We start from the raw sequence: 20,177 nt of genomic DNA, 5'->3' as shown, positions 1-20,177 counted from the left end.
TCCTTTTCCACGGGGTTGCTCTCAATGAATTCTTCTCCCAGCCTGTACTCATGTCTGGGATTGCCCTTACTCAGGTGCAGCACCTTGCACGTGGATTTGTTGAACCTCATTAGGTTCACATGGACCCACTTTTCTAGCTTATCCAGGTCCCTTTGGATGGCATCCATTCCTTATGTTTTATCTACTGCACCACTCGGTTCAGTGTCTTCTGCAAACTTGCTGAGGGTTCTCTCAATCCCACTGTCTATGTCATTGGTAAAGATATAAAACAGTACAGGTCGCAAGACAGACCCCTGAGACCACTCATCACTGGCCTCCACCTTGGCATAGAGCAACTCTCTGGTTGTGGCCTTCAAGGCAGTTCCTTATCCGCTGAATGCTCCACCCTTCAAATCCATCTCTCTCCAATTTGGAGATCAGAATGTCATGTGAGACCGTGTTAAAGGCCTTACAAGAAGTTTAGGTAGATGACATTGGTCAGTCTTCCTTTCTCAACTGATGTAGTCACTCCATCATAGAAGGCCACTAGATTGGTCAAACAGGGTTTGCTCTTGATGAAGCCATGCTGGCTGTCTTGGATCACCTCTTTGTTCTGCATGTACCTTAACATTGCCTCCATGAGGATATGCTCCATGATCCTTCCAGGCACAGAGGTGAGGCTCACTGGTTAATATGGAAGTGAAGCCCCAAAACATGGCTATAAAAAAGAAGAATTGTGCAAAACTGATGAAACACAACACAACAAGAAATATTAGAAGTTGCATACCAGTGATTTAATTTATTGAGGAGTCTTCTCTTAGTTACCAGTTACAATGAGCCTAGGAGGAAATTAAACAAAACAAAACAAAACAAAACAAAGCAAAACAAAACAAAACAACAACAACAAAAAAAACACCTTACAGAGGAGTTAGAATCTTCTCTTTTTGCCTCTTAAAATGCTCCATATATTCCCACGGAGTTAACAGATTGGTGATGTGCAATACAATTTTAGTCTTCCATGCTGGTAACCCCAAAACATTACAGTAATTCTGTAATGCTATTAAATCTTGGACAAGGTGCTACTGGGGTTAGTGATGATCCCTTGCTGGGCAGGTAGGAGGAGGATTCAACCTTCACATTCCTCTTCATTGCCAGAGTAGATGCCATGCTTGCTGAATGGATAGAGGTGCTGTAGAGGCCAAAGGAAGGAAGAGGGTCAAGCCTTTCCACATGGAGTTGACCTCTCGGGGCCAGAACACTGATCCTGGCAATGATGTTTATTTGGTTTTGCAAAGAGTATAGCTTCAGACTCACTCCAACCATGGAATTAATGTTGGCTTCCATCTCTACAGCTGGTCAAGGAACCTTTATGGAAAGGTTCTATCAGTAGTATTTAGAAGTCAGCTGATAAGTAGACTAATGCAATAGAAAATCAGTTTTTGATGTATACTAGTCACATTCCATAGCCATGTAGCTATATGTTGGGTATTTTCTTAGAGTGCATTCTTCAGACATCTGTACGGAAAATCCATCTTATTTGTAAATTATATTATAAAAGACCAAAAGACCATCTCTCCACTTTGGTGTCCAAGCAAGTACATTTGACTTCTCTTTGGCAGCAAATGTATTCTGTACAACTCAGCTTTCAAGAGTAGGTTCAAAAGGTCCCAAGATTTCAGACAGAAGCATAAATAAATATGTTTAGTATATTTTAACCAAATTACTGCCACTAATCTGTGTTGAGAGTCCCTTTGTCAGAGCCTTGACAATAAACAGTAAAGCAGATTTATTGCCAAATAATTGTCTGGACCAGAATGAGATGGCAAAAATTCTTCATTCAGTTTTCCCATGTCCTTTACCATCTACCTATAGTACAATGTATTCAGGTTCAAAAAATACATTAAAAAAATATATTTTTGGTTTAAATGACCAGCACATACTTTCACAATTGCTTTACATTAGACTTTAAATATTAGGTCAAGTTTTGAAGACAACACTCCCTCAAAATCCAGAGGAATTTGCAGAATAGCAATCCAGTGTTTGAAAATCTGAAGTCTGTTCCAAAAGCTGAAGAGGATTTCTAAAGTGTACATAAGATTAATTGCTGTCTTCCTCTTGTCACCAATAAGTATTTGCTTTTTCTCTTATGTTTGTGCCACAAAAAGCAGGAATTTAAAGAGAACAAAATGACTTGGTGCTTCAAAAAGCATTGTTTGGCAGGGAGGAAGGAAGTGGGAAATAGGTGTTGTTGTGTTTTATTTGTTTAACTCATTGTATTTATTTGTTTAACTCATTTTCATGCCAACCGAATGTGTCTGTGTTAATCATATTATTATGTATTTTTATTGTGATCACTCCAAAAGCTTGAATCCATATCTTGTGTTCTCTTAACAAGCCAACAGTAACAGACTTGGCTTGTAATGGATTCATGGGTCAAAGTAGATGTTTTAGGAGTCTTGTGTCTAGCTCAGTTCAGAACAGATATTCTTTGTTATAGCAGTGAGATCAGAGTAAGATGGTATTTTTGTTATTTTGTTTGGTTTTATTTTGTTTTATAATCTGGCCATAAAAAATACAATTATCACATTGATAAGTTCCTTATTATCCTAGAGCATCCAGGTAGAAAACCTATTTATTTTTATTTACTATTATTTTCATCTTTTTTTTTTTCTACCCTTATGTATCCATATCTCCCCCCTCCCCCCCCTTTTTTTATATATTTTTCTATTTCTATTCTCTATCATCACTTATTGCCACAGTTAGCTCCAAGGTAGCTTACACTTTTGCACTAGAAATTGTTAGTAGAAAACCATGTAAAGCTTCTTAAAAATGGATGTGATGTGTCTCTGTTTAAGATGGCTTTTGCTTTGTTCGTCTTTATCTTAAATCTGAAAGAGTTTTTTTGTAATTCTAAGTGAACGCATCATTTTTTTTCTGATTTTTGTAATGTATTTAGATGATGCAAAATCTGTAAAAATGCAAAAACAAACAAAAAAGAAACACCAATCAGTCAGACATTGTTTAGCATCACTCAATAAGGTACTGTACAAACAAATGCACTCAACAGGCCTCTTAAAGCATATTTTGTGATTCTGGAACTTACCTTGGTATACACACCTATTAAAATAGTTGGCAAGACGTGCTTTTTAGGACTAAGAAACAGGCTGTGGAGAAAGGAATTCAGCTCTGTGATGCCAGCATAAGAAGGACATGGACCAAGGATAGTCAGAGGACTCGAGTACCTATGAAGATGGGCTGAGGGAGTTGGGGTTGTTCAGCCTGGGGAAGAGAAGGCTCTGGGCTTATAGTGGCCTTTCTGTACCTAAAGGGGGCCTACAGAAAAACTGGGGAGGGACTCTGTCAGGGAGTATAATAGCAGAACAAGGGGGAACGGCTTTAACTAAAAAAGGGTAGATTTAGATTAGCTATTAGGAAGAAATTCTTCACTGTGAGGGTGGTGAGGCACTGGAACAGGTTACCCAGAGAAGCTGTGGATACCCCATCCCTGGAAGTGTTCAAGGCCAGGCTGGATGAGGCTTTGAGCAACCTGATCTATTGGGAGGTGTCCCTGACCATGGCAGAGGGCTCTTTAAGGTCCCTTCCAACCCAAACCAGTCTGTGATTCCATGATTCTATAATTCTGTGATTCTATGACTGGCTCATGGCATTTCTTCTTCAGTTTTATTGCTATATAAATGGCAATACAAATGTTTTGTAAGATGGTAAGGCTTATAAGAAATAATGTTAATTTGTAGTTCGGATGCATTTCATTGTATTTCTCCTCTATAAAGTACTTATAACCTGCAGCATAGTATGCAGCCTTTAATAATGAGTTTTTTCATTATAAAGTTTTTAGAATTATATAATATTTTTAACTGAAAGGAAGTGTTATTAACGTGATTGGCTACTTTTTCTTCTTATTTTCTAGTTAAGCATCTGTCCCAGAAGAGTATCTGGCATTGAAAACCAGAATTTGATTTTCTGCTGAGGTGAATGCACATCACTCATTCTCTGATAAAACCTCAGATAATTAATATAATATGAAAGTTTTATATTGTCTTTGCAGGGATGTTCCTGGGCAACTAAATGTACTGATAATTTTTGGCATGCTGTGTATTTCTATTAGCTATATTTTTTCTTCTCTTACCCCGTGTATGCAATTGTTCTCTATGTCTACTAACTCAGACATATTTTTCAGAGATGCGGGTATTCTGCTTCTATGAATGTCATATTAATCTTGGAGCTCTATTGAAAATGTTCTCAATCACCATCATTATAATCCTCACACACTGTAATTTACTATCGTGGCTGCAGTCAGCAAATCGTATATAATGTTTACATGAGAGCAGGCGATCTCACTTGCCTGTCTATTGCCTCCATTATGCTCTTCAGCAGTTTAATTTTACATAGCATGAGGGAGAGGCCTGTTGTGGCACTGTACTGTGTTAGTTGTGTTATCTGTGAATTAACATGGTGCTTCAGGTAATGTATTCTCATGCACCAAGAGAAGTTAGGCACTATGGTTTTACTTAAGCAGAGAAATAAGACAGAGAGCAGCAACATACATTACTTAATTTAACATGCCATCCAATGCCAGCAAACCAGTACAATTGTGGAGAGGAGAAGAATTTTGCCCTTTTTTAAAAAAGAAAAGGAACGTACAAAAACCCTACTGGAAAGTTTGTATGGTGCTATAAAATACAACTTTTTCAATCTTGAAATTAGGGAACTCCCCATTAACACATCAGGGTATCAAAGAGCATATTCAAAATATGTATGTATTCTTTAATTATAACACTTTAATAGGGCTGCATATGGTCACCTTCATAGTTTAAACTTAAAAACCCAAAGAAGTGAAAAACAGTGGACATTTTTGAACTTCAGAGACTGTATAGTTTCAGTTATGCTTCTAGTTTTGTGTAAGAAAACTCATGTAAATTGCACTGCCTCATAAATGACTGATGATTTTGTTTTGCTCTACTGTCAGAGGTGATCTTTCTGTCACTTGCTGTAACAACCCCTTAATTTCAAACCATTTTGCTGTTCTTGGCATCTGTTTTCAATCACTTCATACTTTGCAAATCCTAATGACTTGAAATGTGCAATACCTTCAGGTTCCTGCAATGATGTGTTTTAATTATCTTGGAGCACCATTCTTTGAATTGTCTGTTGTATATTAAATCCCACAGTGGAAGCTCTGAGACTTAAGTTTTACTCATGTTTCTGCTGGTGAGTTCCTATCAGATTGTGACCTATAGTCAAAGTCAGATTTCCAAAATGTTATACCAACATACAGATACTTCATTTTCAGATATCAGGAATACCATACTTATGCTATTCACAAATTCTTCATGGTCTATTTTTAAAACCAAATTAGGCCATGGACTGTGAATTTCCCTTCCCCTACCTTCTATTTCCTTGCAATAATGATTAGTATTTCAAGGGACAGGAAATAATATACTTCAGTTACTTTGAATAGTTCAAAAGTAGTTCAAAAATGTTCAATTGTTTCAAATATTAAAATATTCAAATAATTTCAAAGATACAGATTTCATTTAAGTTATCTTTAGCCTCCGTAATGTGGCATTTAATGACCACCTTTAAAAAATAATAATCATACTCTAATATTACACTTTTCAGTATCAGGAAACTACAACAGATAATTATGAGATATAAGATATTTTGTTTAGTTTGTTGTGGTTGCAGTATCTCTTTCATTAAGGAAGAAACATGACTGCCCCATACTTTGAAAAGAGTACTTCTTAGCGGTACTTACAAAAGATAAATCAAGATAGTGAGGTTTTAGCCACAGAATTCTTTAGGAGTTTTACAGTAGTTCCCAGTTGTGCTTTTGAACAAATCTGCAGCTCGTTATTTTTTTAATACTTCAACAGAGTCATGGCACACTGTTGTTTGAAAGTAATTCATAGTATCTTGGCATCAGTTTCCCTGGAGACCATAGAAAATAAAGTCCCTTCCAATATGGAAACCATAATAATTTAAATAGTTTTCCCCTTTCTTTCAAAAAAAAAAAAAAAAAAAGTAGCAGTAGGAAACACATGGAAATTATTCCACTGCCTCTGACATTTGAGTTCTATTTGATGAGTATTTTAGTGGGCTTTGGTAAAATTTTGAAACCTTAGTGGACAGATGCATTGTTCCATTATATTACACTTGGTAGCTGTGTATAGAACTCTGTAAGTCACAGAATGGCTAAGGTTGTCAGGAACCTCTGGAAGCCATCAGGTCCAACACCCTGCTCAAGCAGGGACACCCAGAGCAGGCTGCCCAGGACCATGTCCCAGTGGCATCTGAAGATCTCCAAGGAGGAAGACTCCATAGCTTCTCTGTGCAGCCTGTGCCAGTGCACCATCAGCTGCACAGTAAAGAAGTGCTTCCTGGTGTTCAGATGGATCCTCTTGTGTTCCAGTCGGTACCCATTGCCTCTGGTCTTGTCACATACAGCATCAGTTCTATATATAGTATTTAAAATCCCATAGAATAAGCATAAATAATAAAAGCATATACAATATTTGTTGTCAATTGTAGCGAAAAGGTGCCAAATCGGATCAAAGTAGTTGAAGTGGGATTTGTGTAGAGTTAAGGTGTCAAAGTATGACTTAAGGACTTCCAGGTTCCTTCCTCTAATGTTACCATGTCCCAGACTAGCCCCAGTTCTTACAGAGACCTAACATTTAGCATTTTCCTTGGTGCCTACATTTATTTTTCTAAATATAACCCGTTTTTCATTCTTGACAGTGTTGATCAGTTCTGAGCATAGCTCATGTCTCAGTCTGATCGGGATCCAGAGCTAGACATCTGTTTTCCAACCACATTGATCTGGAAGGACTTTTCAGGGTACATCTGAATCAGTTTTTGACAGATTAGGCTTCCTTGGAACTGAAAAATTTGAGAAACTGTGTTGAGGAAAAGAGGATGATGCAGAGTATTTTTGTGGGTAGAGAACTTGCTCAGGAAGCAGAAGACAGGATCCAGTTCTTAACTCTGTTCAGTGGAATACAAAGATGAGTTTCCTGTCTTTTCAGAAATTCCCTTCACCACAGGTTGTAATCAACACTGAGGTAGTTTCAGTCTACTCCCCTTTTGAAACCATATCAGTGTTCTAGTAAGATTTTCATATCTGTGAAGTTAGGAAAGGTTATTGAGAAAAAGCCCAAATTTTTAACTTAGTGTTTAGGGAATGGGTTGGGACGGTTGATGACTTGTTCCAGTTTGACATGGAAAGTATCAAAACAGTGTCAGGTGCAAGAATCAGACTCCAGGGTCTCTTTCAGCCCAGTTGAATGGCAGCAACTACAGATGGTCTAAAGCATAAAAATATGGAGAAACAGGAGGAGAAGATAAGCAGAAACAATTTTTGGACATCATACACACTGATACATTTACACACTGTGGTTTCTATTCTGTTTCATGCGGATGCTATGCTGGCTTGTTATCTCTGGGCTTCCACTCACACCATAGGTGTAACAAAGATTTTAGTGAATGGAGGATAAGCTCTTGTTATTTTCTGTATGGCCAGGATTTCACTCTGAGCTTGTAAATAAAAATAAAAATAAAAATTTAACATGTTTCTAAATTCATCTTCCTTTTCTCTCTCTCTCTCTTTTTTCTTTTTTTTTTTTTTTTTTCTTTTTTTTTTCTTTCCTTTCTGATGCCTTGCAGTAAAAATTCCCAACAGGTACACTGTGCTGGCCAGTGTGTTCTGCCCTGCAACCAATCTAAATAGCCTGGCAAGAGCAAGGGGCCCGAGGAGCAGAATATCATGCATGACAGGTGACAGGTCTAGCAGCTGGTCATAGTACTGTTCTCTAGCCGAGCTGGTCAGGGTCAGGACTGCTCAGGGAGATCTGTCATATGTCTTCAGTTTTAAAATAGAAAAACATGTGCCTCAGGTATCAAATTTTGGGAAACATTGTCTATAGTAGCTTGATGCTATACATGCTGATGTCAGTAGTAAAACATGCAGTCAGGCCTTTGCAACCCCACAACAAGCTGACAATTCAGTAGTTCCAGTATTGTCTTGGTGACACTTAAGGATTCACTGGTATGAATAAATACTTAAGTGAATATTTGCACAATTGCAGAAAAGCGGGAATACCTGGTGCAAGTAAAAGGCTACTTCATTATGAAGTTTTAAGTTACTTAAAGCATTTTAAACAAAATGTCACCATATAATTCTCAAGAGGTTCCAAGTAATTGTGTGAACATTGATGAAGTTACAAAGCATGAGCAAAAGAATTGCTGCTAAAATATTGTATCTTTCTCTAAGGCTATTATACCTAAATGTAAAATACCACAAGTTTCCAAAATGGGTCTAAATCTTAATGAGAACTTTTCATAACTTATATAAAATTATATTTGTTTGGCATCTAACCTTTTCTTTTTCTTTTTCTTTTTCTTTTTCTTTTTCTTTTTCTTTTTCTTTTTCTTTTTCTTTTTCTTTTTCTTTTTCTTTTTCTTTTTCTTTTTCTTTTTCTTTTTCTTTTTCTTTTTCTTTTTCTTTTTTCTTTTTTTTTTTTTTTCTTTCCTGATTCCTGAATCAGTTACCAAATAATCCATAATTTGGAAAGTCACAAAATATAAAGTGCAAGAATCAGATTTCAAGGGATCCAAGGGATCCTTCAGCCCAGTAGTTCTAAAGTTGAGTAAACTGTTAAGAACATGACTTTGCACATTAAGTTATATGCTGAAGCATTACATATAAAATATAATATAATCATTCACTGTCATTAAAGCTAATTTTAATGGAAACAACTATGGTAATTGCTCATAGTTGCGATGACTCGTGATCAGTTGCAATAACAGCATTCTTTGCTTTGTGCTGCTATGCATTTAATGTCAGTTTTGTCACGTAGACTGAAATTACTGTAAAAAAAATCTAGAATCAAGACACAGCTACTTGTGAGCATAATGGGAAGAAGAGCTGAAAACTGTATAATCAGTTTTGCTTGTAAGTTACAGAGGTCTCATTTTCTGGGAAGTTCTGTTTTCTGGGAAGATTCTGTTGATGGGCAATTGAGAAAATTCTTAATTTTTTTCTTAATTTTTCATTAATTACTTTTCTTTTTTTTTTTTTTTGTAAAAAAAAAAGTATTTAGGATGTAATTTATTCAGACAGCTAAGAGATGTGGGTATGGCAACTGCATACTGCAAAGAGAGTCAAATATCAAGGCAAAGGAGTTGGAAAAAAAGAGCCCTAATTTCCCCACATCAGCCTGAGACTTCTTCAGGACTTTGGTATGTCAATTAATCTCTTTGTTTTAATTTGTTTTAAAACCAGGATTTTATTTATTTATTTTTTTTTTTAGTCTGGAAGGCTACAGAGATTCTAAATTTAGTAGCATTTGTAAATCCTTTGAGAGGCTTCATTGGTAAGAGTTCTAAATTATTGCTACATACAAATATGGTCTCATTTTCTTAAAGGTTGATACCCTAACAATGTTAAATGAATATTTTAAAGGGACGGGTTGAAAATTAATTTTCTAGTGTTGCACAAGCACACTAAAATTAAGTATGCAGTAACTAGCACAAATTACTTGACTTTTGCAATACTGTGTACTTATACATTTGTCACATCATAAATATCTATTTTTAAATTTAAAAATGACTACATATAAACCAACACAAACATAATATGGAAAATAGTCAGGGAAAGACAACTTCTACAGTTCATGGAATTATAGGAACCAGGAACCCAACTCTATATGTTGCTTCTGGGAATAAATAAATAAATATATAAATATATATAATAGTTGTAGTCTAAACCTCAGCAGTAAAGATGGTTCACCCTTCTGAAAACTTCCTGTGGTTCTGATTGAACTGCTCCTTTTACATGTGGTTTACCTCTATCTTTTTGCTGGTAATTTAGGCACTTTGCAGCAGCTTTATTTTGAAGCATTTTTGTCTTACTGCGTCCCATTTACTTGGCTTTTTTCAGCTGACTTGTAGCTTCTCCTAAATAAAATCCCTCACACCTATCCACAGCTATCCAGTAATGAATTAATACCTAGAGGGCCTACTTTACATATATATATATATATACACCATTCTTAATTTTCCATCCCTTTCCCTGCATCTTGAAAATTTGGAATGTATGCCTGAGTAGCAGTAGGAGCATTTGATGCTTTACTGAGGTTCATTTCAATTGAATGTAGTGGTTATTTGTTTCTGAAGTAGTTCAAAAGACTAGCAAACTCTGTTACCATTAATATATTCTGTGCAGTCTCTATGGAGAGCTCACCAGAGGTTTGATATGATATAAGACAGAGTGACTTTTTCAATAACATGTATTTAGAATATAACAACTCCCTTAAAAGGTTCAGGATTAGCAGGAAAGCCATTTAATCTAGGAGGATATGCTGATTAAAAAACAAATTATGTTTGCAAATTGAGAGGTTTAGGGAAAAAGAATAGAAGTGTCTTAATTTGTGCTGCATGTCAGTGCCACTCCAAGAGTGAAAACATGGGGGAGAAAGGGAAGAAGATTGATTTGGATCAAAAAGAGACACAATAGCCTTCTCATGGGCAATCTCACTGCAGGAAGTGGAAGGATTCCCTATCCATGAAAGTTTCGTTGGACACCAGTACTGTATCCAGGTCTAGGCTCCCAAGTACAAGAGATGGGCATACTAGGAAGAAGACAATAGAGGGCAACCAAGATGATCAAGGGACTGGATCTCTCTGCCTCTCCTCTTTTGAGGAGAGGCAGAGAGAGCTGAGACTGTTCAGCCTGGTCTAGAGGAGGCTGAAGCGGTCCTTATGAACACCTGAAGGGAGGGTGCAAAGAAGACAGGTCCAGGTCCTCTTCAGTGGTGCCCAGTGCCAGGACAAGAGGCAATAAACACAAACCAAAACACAAGAGGATCCATCAGAACATCAGGAAGCACTTAATTGCTGGCACAGGTTGCCCAGGGAAGTGGTGGAGTCACCATCCCTGGAGGTCTTTAAAAGATGTTTAGATATAGAGCTTAGGGATATGGTTTAGTGGAGGACTGTTAGTGTTAGGTCAGAGGTTGGACTCGATGATCTTGAGGTCTCTTCCAACCTAGAAATTCTGTGATTCTGTGACTTTTGAAGATCCCCAAGGAGGGAGACTCCACAACTTCTCAGCTTCTCAGAAGTTCTCTCCACAGCCCATTCCAATGTCTAACAACCCTTTAGGTAAAGAAGTTCTTCCTAACATCCAACCTAAAAGTCATTGGGACATGGTCCTGGGCAGCCTGCTTCGGTTGTCCCTACTTGAGCAGTGTGTTGGACCTGATGGCTTCCAGAGGTTTCTTCCAACCTACACCTTCCTGTGATTCTGAAGTTTGTTTCTGAAAGGTAGTGCCTAGGGGTAGAGTGAACTATCTTGACTTATACAGGTGATGTTACAGTTTAAGTAGACATAAATGTCATCTAAACCAAGACGTTAGATACTAGGATTGGATGCCAGGATGTACTTCTTTTGAGGTGTTTTTAGTTAATGTTATGCCCTCTGTTACAATTTTATCATGAGTCTTATGCTTTTCAGTGTTCATGTAAACCTTGTTTCTTGGAAGAAATGTAGTGGACCAAATTCTTAGCTTATTCAAAGAAACTAAGATTTTAAATAAAACATTGCTTGTTAGGATTCGTAGTGCTATCTGTCCTCAAGATTTTATCTGGTCTTTTGCCCTTCAGGTTGTAGAGAAAATGCAAAGATCATCATTCTTAGGCCTTCAAATCAGACCAGAAATAAAAATAATCCAATCTATAAAATGTCTTAAAATTCATGAGTTCTTTTCTTTCTTTCTTTTTTTGTTCTTTCTTCCTTTTTTTTTTTTTTTTAACAGTCTCACAGTTTATTGTGCCTACGACAGTACAGTTAAATATAGAATGTTCATTCATTTTATCCAATTGAGTTTTTTATCTGTCAAAATCTTTCTGCTGTTACATCCAGACTTCCATTTAGCTAGCTAACCCCTTTTCAGAAAGACAATCAATGTACAATTTTTATTTGGCACAATGCTATAATTAAATTATTCTCAAAATACTTTTATTTTTAAAATAGAAAGGTATGTCTCATTTGTTGCAACTATGTTCAATGTTGTTTGTAAAAAATATTTTTTCCCTGTGATGCTTTTTTGAAGCCTTACACTCAGCTGAAAATCCACATTTAGCACCTGCTAAGATTTTTTGGACTTCTGAAATTATTTAGAATAGAAAAAGGAAATATTTGGTATGTGTTTAAAAGTGAGAAGTATATAGATCTGCCAGGCTGGTAAACAGCAGGAAGAGCTTCTCACAAGTACTGATAAACATCTGTAGAGAAGAAAATATGTAGCATTTGATGTCATACAGGGGATAGCAAAGTTTAGGTAGACAAGACAGGATGCTTTTTTATTCACTTTGTGATATCTGATTCGGGAAATATTCATCTTAGCTGTAAAGTGCTAAGAATGCCCAAGGAAGGGAAAACTAAAAGTTTTATTGCTAAATTGAAGTTACAAATTCAGCCTAGCATAGTCAAGAGTAAAAATCATCTACCTCAATGTGCGCGTATTAAAGATCTTTCTAATCTCTACAATATTTTTCTGTTTGATTTTGATACTCTGTTCCTTTCTAAGCTATTAATATTAGTATGCAACTCTTTATTCTGTCACTGAAATTGGGGTCAGTCTCAAAGAGATCTAAGAGACATATCTTCCCTTCCCTTCCCTTCCCTTCCCTTCCCTTCCCTTCCCTTCCCTTCCCTTCCCTTCCCTTCCCTTCCCTTCCCTTCCCTTCCCTTCCCTTCCCTTCCCTTCCCTTCCCTTCCCTTCCCTTCCCTTCCCTTCCCTTCCCTTCCCTTCCCTTCCCTTCCCTTCCCTTCCCTTCCCTTCCCTTCCCTTCCCTTCCCTTCCCCTTAATTGATCTCATATGCAATCTATCCAACACACAACTGAGGCATTAGTAGAATCAATCATGCAGCTGAACTGTGTAAAATGCAGTTTCCTGAACATGGAGGGGAACAACTTCATGCACCAATATATGGGGGCTGACCAGCTCGGGAACGGCTTTACAGAAGAGTACCTGGTGATCCTGGTGGACCAGGAATATACCCTCGCTATAAAGACTAATGGTAATGTGAGCTGCACCAGGCAAAAACAACAAGTTGAGGGTGGAGATCCCCCATACTCAGCACTGGTGAGGCCACACCAGGAGTACTGTGTTCAGGTCTGAGCTCCCCAGGTCAAGAGAGACATGGGCATACTGGAGAGGTTCCAGTGAAAGGCCACAAAGTTATCAAGGGACTGGAGCATCTCACATATGAGGAAAGGCAGAGAGAGCTGGGACTGTTCAGCCTGGAACAGAGGATGCTCAGGGGGATCTTATCATTGTCTATAAATACTTGAAGGAAGAGTGCAAAAAAGATAGAGTCAGGCTCTTTTCAGTGGTGCCCAGTGCCAGGACAAGAGGAAATGGGCTCTTGTTTGAAACTGAAACACAGGAGGTTCTTTCTGAACATCAGGAAACATTTATTTATTTATTTATTTATTTACTGGGTGTGACTGAGCACTGGCACATGTTGCTCAGAGAGGTTGTGGAATCTCCTTCCTCGGAGATGTTCAAAAACTATACTGACATGGTCTAGGCAACCTGCTCTAGTTGATCATGTGTGGGCAGTACGGTTGGATCAGATGACGTCCAGAGGTCCCTTCCAACCTCAACCATTGTGTGATTCTATAAAGTACTATTTTCAGCTGTTTTTATTGATGTTCTATTTCAAAATTTCTTTTTACCCAAGTTTTAGTTTGGGAATTATATCCCACTCAGTTTGAATAAGACTTACAACAAACATGATGAACATCACTCTCCTATGTCTTACTGTCTGAATATGAATAAGAACAAACAAACAGGGAAAGGTTTTTACAGTTGTTTTTGATTAGAGTTGGCTCCAATTCTATTTGAGAAAAATAAATATATGGTAGATTTTTTTTCTTTGAAGTGTTGGGATTCCTTAGTACTTGTCCACAGCACATGGCTTTTGAAAACAGATCACTTACTATAGGGTTTAGGCATACCATCAGAGGTTAACTTTCATTTACTTTATCTTAAAATAAATATCAGTGCCCAGTATCTTTAATGCTGTAGTGATTTATGGTCCTCAGAACAATTTTGCTGTCTTGCCAATAATTCATTCCTACTACGTGTTTTAGGGGAATGTGTTTTAAAACAGAACCTTTTAGATTAAAAGCATCAATTAAATGAGGCAAATGTACTATAATTACAGCAGAGATACATGGATATGTCTCAGAGAAGATTAACTTAAAAGCTAATTCTGAACACTTAAATGTCAGTTTAATTATTAATGGAGAATTTACTGTTTGTCAGAGATGATGAAATGTTCTTCCTAGCTAGTTATTCCTGTGAAAATTGGAAGGTGATGCATATTTTGCTATTTGCTGTCCTCCTGATTATGTATAGTCCACTCCAATGAGGGTATTCTCTGAAGCTGCCTGATCAGTCTACCTGCCATTTAATGTATGGCATCTCTACTTTGAATGCCACAATAAACAACCATTTCTGTTCAAGCAGAAATTCATGCTATGTTTATTTCCATTACAATATATCTATCTTTAATTGCTGGATATCCGTGTCATAAACTGTGCTCACTTACATTTCATAAGAATTAGACTCCGTTGTCTGAATATGCAAATAGTAGTATGTGCTACAGTTCTGTAATCTGGTACCCCCCTGATGAGGTAAACAATGTAGCAGTCTGTTTTTACTAGTAGTAGGATTCTGTAGAATACATATTTGACTGGTGTCAGTTTTTATTTCAAGGGTCCAAAGAACTGTAGTAGCAAATCAGTATTTTGAAAAGAAGAAAAAAAGCATTATCAGCTCTTAGTCAAAGTAACTTAGTAGTTACTGGACTCTATTATTAATATTATTATATTATTCCACATCAGTGATTTCCAGTCATTGTGTAACTGATATATTTATCCATGTCCTTTTTCCTCGCTGAGTTTCAGACTGTGGATTGTGACATCAATTCCTATTGTTTAGCCTTAAGTTCACAAGATATTGAATTTCATTTCATTTCTATGATTGCTGTCCTCAAGATCATCCAATTTTTCCTATATGAAAGAGGATTTCCAGTTCTTTCCTGTATGGACAATGGCTACAATTCTGTTTAATCGGAGAATCTCATTAACCCACTCCTCCGCTTTGTGCCAACAGCATAAGAAAGCATATTAAAAAGATTTATCTTATGACCAATTCTAGAAAATATCTACTTTAAACCCTCATCAGCCTTGTTCTTTTGTTCTACAAAGTGCTATTTCAGATTTCTTACTCCTTTTTTTATTTCTTTAATAAGTTGAGTACCATAGTGTTATCGTTTTCACCACTGCAGCACTAGCTCAGATGTTTAACGGATACCCAGATAGATAAGGGACACACAACTTTTATGGAAAATGAAAGTTCAGTGTCCTATCAGTGGAAAATTAGATTAATCTCTATTGGTATATCCATTCTCTCTCATTTATTTTTACATCAGTATATCATGATAGACTGTATTTTTTTTATCAGTATGGATGTTAAAATTTGCAAAGAGGTACTAGAATGATAAAACAATTTGATAGATGAAAGGTAAATTTAGAATGTAACATTGCTTTATTTCCTCCCAACAGTAAAACCTGTGGGAGAAATGTAAGAGAGAATACCTGCAGGGTTTCATTTGTGTACTAAGAGGCAGAACTAGAAGTAGAGACCTATAAGGTCTTCCATCAAAAACCTAAATTGAGATGACTGGAATATATTCCTGAGTACATTCCACTGGTGGTCACCTTGTCTTCTTACTCTTGATACATTCCCCACTTTCTTTGCTACTCTCTGGGGCCTAGCCTGATTAGTGATCTGGAATCTGTAGCAGTTAGGCATCTAACTTGATAGCTGTTAGAAAACATACTTCCTGACTTCTGTCATATTCAAGTGTACAGATACAGTACCTGCTATGGTCCTGATAACATACGGATAAAAGGAATGCATACTAATTTTCCTTTAAAAGTAGCCAGCTGAACACATCTAAAAGGAAATCTACTTAAATTCTCTTGTTCAATACACTTTAGCTATTCTTTTTTACTCTGAGGGTGGTGAGGCACTGGAACAGGTTGCCCAGAGAAGCTGTGGATGCCCCATCCCAGGGGCCAGACTGGATGGGGCTTTGAGCAACCTGGTATAGTGGGAGGTGTTGGAATTAGATGATCTCTAATGTTTCTTCCAGCCCGAACCATTCTATGGTTCTATGATATTCTCCCATTTCTCCCTTTTATTTTTATTTTTTTTTTTAAGAAAAAAGAGCAAAGAGGGAAAAAAATACTGTAGTATTTTAATAAGTAGACTTGAGCATTAACTTTAGTTTAGCCCTGACCATTTATGAGTTTCTGACTGCTTCAGACTTACAGCATGAAATCATTACCATTTCAGCCTTTTATTCTGTAACATCACATATATGCAAACTAGTCTTGAAAGGCACATCGCAACCAAAAGATCAGGGGTAGTGCTTTCAATCTGAAGGGAAGCCATTTCAACCAGAATCACATAATTTGCCATTTTTGACTTTTGCTCTTTGCTTACATCAGTTTCTCTTCACAGAATATAAAAATAAACTTTGCACCTCTTTGTGAAGACCCAGACATTTTTTTTTTGTTTCCTTTTATCACCATTTCATATCCTTTTCTAACCAGCATCTCAAGAATAAGAATGGGATTGGATGTTGTTGAATATGGAATATTTTTCCCAGGAAATAACAGGCATCACAATGGATGTTTTCTGTGTACCATCATCATAAAACAAGAAGATAAAGGTTTGGAAATAAATGAAGGTGAGCTTGCATGTAAGCTAAGTCAGTTCAAATGATACATATGTGATCTGAAATTAAGTACAGAAGCTGACAAAACAGTGGGCAGCAATGTGGGTAGAATAGAATAGAATAGTTCAGTTGGAAGGGACATGCAGAGATCTAGTCCAACTGCCTGACCACTTCAGGGCTACCCAGAAGTTCAAGCATATTCTTGAGGGCATTGTCAAAATGCCTCTTGAACAGGCATGGGACATCAATCACCTTTCTGGGAAGCCTGTTCCAGTGTGTGATCATCCTCATGGTAAAGAAATTTTTCATAATATTCACTATGAACCTCTCCTGGCTCAGCTTTGTGCCATTCCCACGTGTCCTATCACTGGTTACCAGGGAGAAAAGACCTACGCTATCCCTCCACTTCCCCTCCTTGAGAAGTTGTGGAGAGCAATGAGGTTGCTTCTCAGCCTCCTTTTCTCCAAACTAGACAAAGTGTCCTCAGCCTCTCCACATAGGACATGTCTTCCAGCCCTTTTACCAAGTTTGTTGCCCTCCTTTGGACACTTTCAAGTACCTTAACAACATCTTTATATTGCAGATCCCAGAACTGCACACAATATTCAAGGTGAGGCCACATCGATGCTAAATATAGTGAGAGAATCACCTCTTTTTCCCAGCTGGTTATGCTGTTTTTAACACATCCTAAAATGCAGGTCATAAAACAGAAGCAGAAAAACATTTGTTAATGTGGACTTCAATATAAAAAATCTTTTCTTCCTTCTCTGAATGTGCTTTTGGGGTGAATTCAAATTGTTTCTCAGTACCAGCTGCCTGGGGACACTGCCTGACCTGGTATCAATCAGCAATTGGCTAACAAAAATCAGCAACAAATGGAGACCAGCTGAACTCACATCTTTATTAATTAATTGAATAACAAGAACTTTATTCAGATTAATTTTATTAGCAGAACTCAGATAATTTAGCACTTTGAATAGAAAGGAAGGTTTATGCAAGTCATGATATATGTGACTTAGTGAACCTCCTATTGGATTTCTTGTATTTCTCTCTAGTGCTCCAATGCACACCATAAAAAAAGATCTACCTGTTCCCCAGAGAGTTTTCAGAGAGAGGTCTGTTTCTAGGTAAAGCAGGATAATAACATTCCTTGTTTTTTGTCCCATGAACTAACTGTAAATGAATGTAAACAGGTCTGGGAAGAAATCTATTCCTACATTAGATTTTCTATTTTTATTTTTAATAGTATTAATTGTTGTTTGGGCTGTTTGCATTTTGTTTTTTTCACTGAAGTTGACATCTGTGTGCTTTACTTAGTCATCAGACAAAATTCCCTAAGACATTTGGCTGCTTCTACAAATAAGCACTAAAAATATTCAGAAATTTTTCTCAACCTAGCGTGTCTGTTGACTATATGCGCTACTTTAAGACTTTTGTAAGCTTACAGAAATAGTTTCAGTGGAAACTTCTTTGTGAACTTTCTGTTTAATACAGTTATCGTGACCTCTCTCTGCAGCTGCCATATCTGTGCCCTGCTACAGAATACAGGTCAGGGAAAAGGATGTGGTGATATTGGCTTCCCGAGGAAAGGAGAACCCCTGTCACAAGGTAACTGTGTCATTCATGTCATTCAGTGATTTCTTTAGATAAGGAAAATTGCAAGAAAATTCCTGCACTGTGAAGGACGAGGTAAATAATTAATTCCAGCTGGAAGGTAGCTATGAGAAAAACTTTTATTTATTTATTTATTACAGAAAAATGTTCTGTTACTTTTGTAGCTCATCTTTATGAAATTTTCCTTCTGTCTGCATTTTATGGTTGCACTATTTGATTACAGAAGCTAACTGCTTGTGATCTTTAAATAGAGGTTGAAATAAACACTTTAATTCTGCTTTTAGAACAACTTTTTTTTTTTTTCTTCTGATTCTTCTTGCATACCTAATATTCTTTCTTTTACACTGTAACAGTATTCTTTTTGTTTGATTGATATTCTTATGAAAGTAGGATTACATCAGATGTCTTTTTAGGAAGCTATACAACTATAGGCAATGTTTCCAGTAATTACAGTTCAGTCAAATGAAAGGTAGAAAATCATGACAAAGTGTATACAAAATGGGAATTAAAAACAAGTAAGCAAACACAAAATATGAATGCACAGTTCTCTCTCTTTTTTTTTTTTTGGTCATTATTTAAGTTCTTTCATCACTGTTAACTGAACATACTGTTCTGTCAGATGACCACACAGTCCTAGAAATAGAATTACATTTCTTGTCATTTATAACTACAAGTCAATTAATAGTACTGAATTTGGGTAGTACTGAACATTCTATCTCCATAGCTGCAGAACGTAATATATATTTTTTTCAGAACTCATCAGATGAGTCTCTAGATGAATCATATCTAGGAATATTCAGTATATTTTACCCCAGTTTGAAGCAAACAAAACCTTTGAATTCTTCCTTCTGGTACTACAGTAGATGTGGGAGAACCATGCAAGAAATAGATCCAGTCCTGTCTGTGATTAATCCATGGCATATTTTTACAGGAGGGAGAAGTGAATTTGGAAGCAAGTGGCAAAAAAAGCTTGCCTAAAATATTAGGAGCAAGTACATAAACTGCATTTACAGATGTTTCTCCAATATAGGAAAGCTTCAATCAAACTAATATTGCAAAAAAATTGTATTTATGCATCATTTAGGAAGACAGAAGGTGTCATCATTAAGAGTTAGTTAGCAAAGAGTTAAACCGGTTGGAGAAATGAAAAGCATTTGCACTAACAGCACAGTTGTCTTGCTTTGATTCTGTTTATGCCTCTGGAAATGTCTAGCAGGCTTGCAGGCAATGGAAAGAAATGTGATTTATAATAGATATAAAAAGCAAAGTTCCACCTTCAAGCTTGAGGGAAGGAAATAGGATTGTGGCTGAACATAAACCTACTTCACAATTCATGCTTTGTTTCTTCTCATGCAGTCCCATTGGCATCAATGTGTGGAAGTTACCTTATAACTGGTTCCTGCAAACTGTGATTTCCTTTAGAGATGAAGCTGTTATGCAGCTGAACAAATTCCTGTGTAAAGGGAAAATACTTGTTTCTCTTGTACTGACATTATCTGGTATATTGTCACTGTATAAATTATAGCTCCTTCCATAAACTGAGTACATGAGGAAGGTCCACAGAAGCTGGGCTGCATTGCAGAACTCACAAGTTATGATCATTGTCAGATGGTGTAACTCTTGATTCAGGACTAAAAAGAGTCAGTAGGGTCTTGCCACTGATCAATGATTTGCAGTTGTAGACTTAAATCAAATTCAAAAGCCACCTGCTGGTGCATCTCTTTTGAGAAGATGTCAATCCAAT

The sequence above is a fragment of the Aythya ferina genome (assembly GCF_964211825.1).
Source record: "Aythya ferina genome assembly, chromosome: 1".
Lineage (NCBI taxonomy): Eukaryota > Metazoa > Chordata > Aves > Anseriformes > Anatidae > Aythya > Aythya ferina.
The sequence above is the reverse complement of the archived record's forward strand: the minus strand, read 5'-3'. Positions refer to the sequence as shown.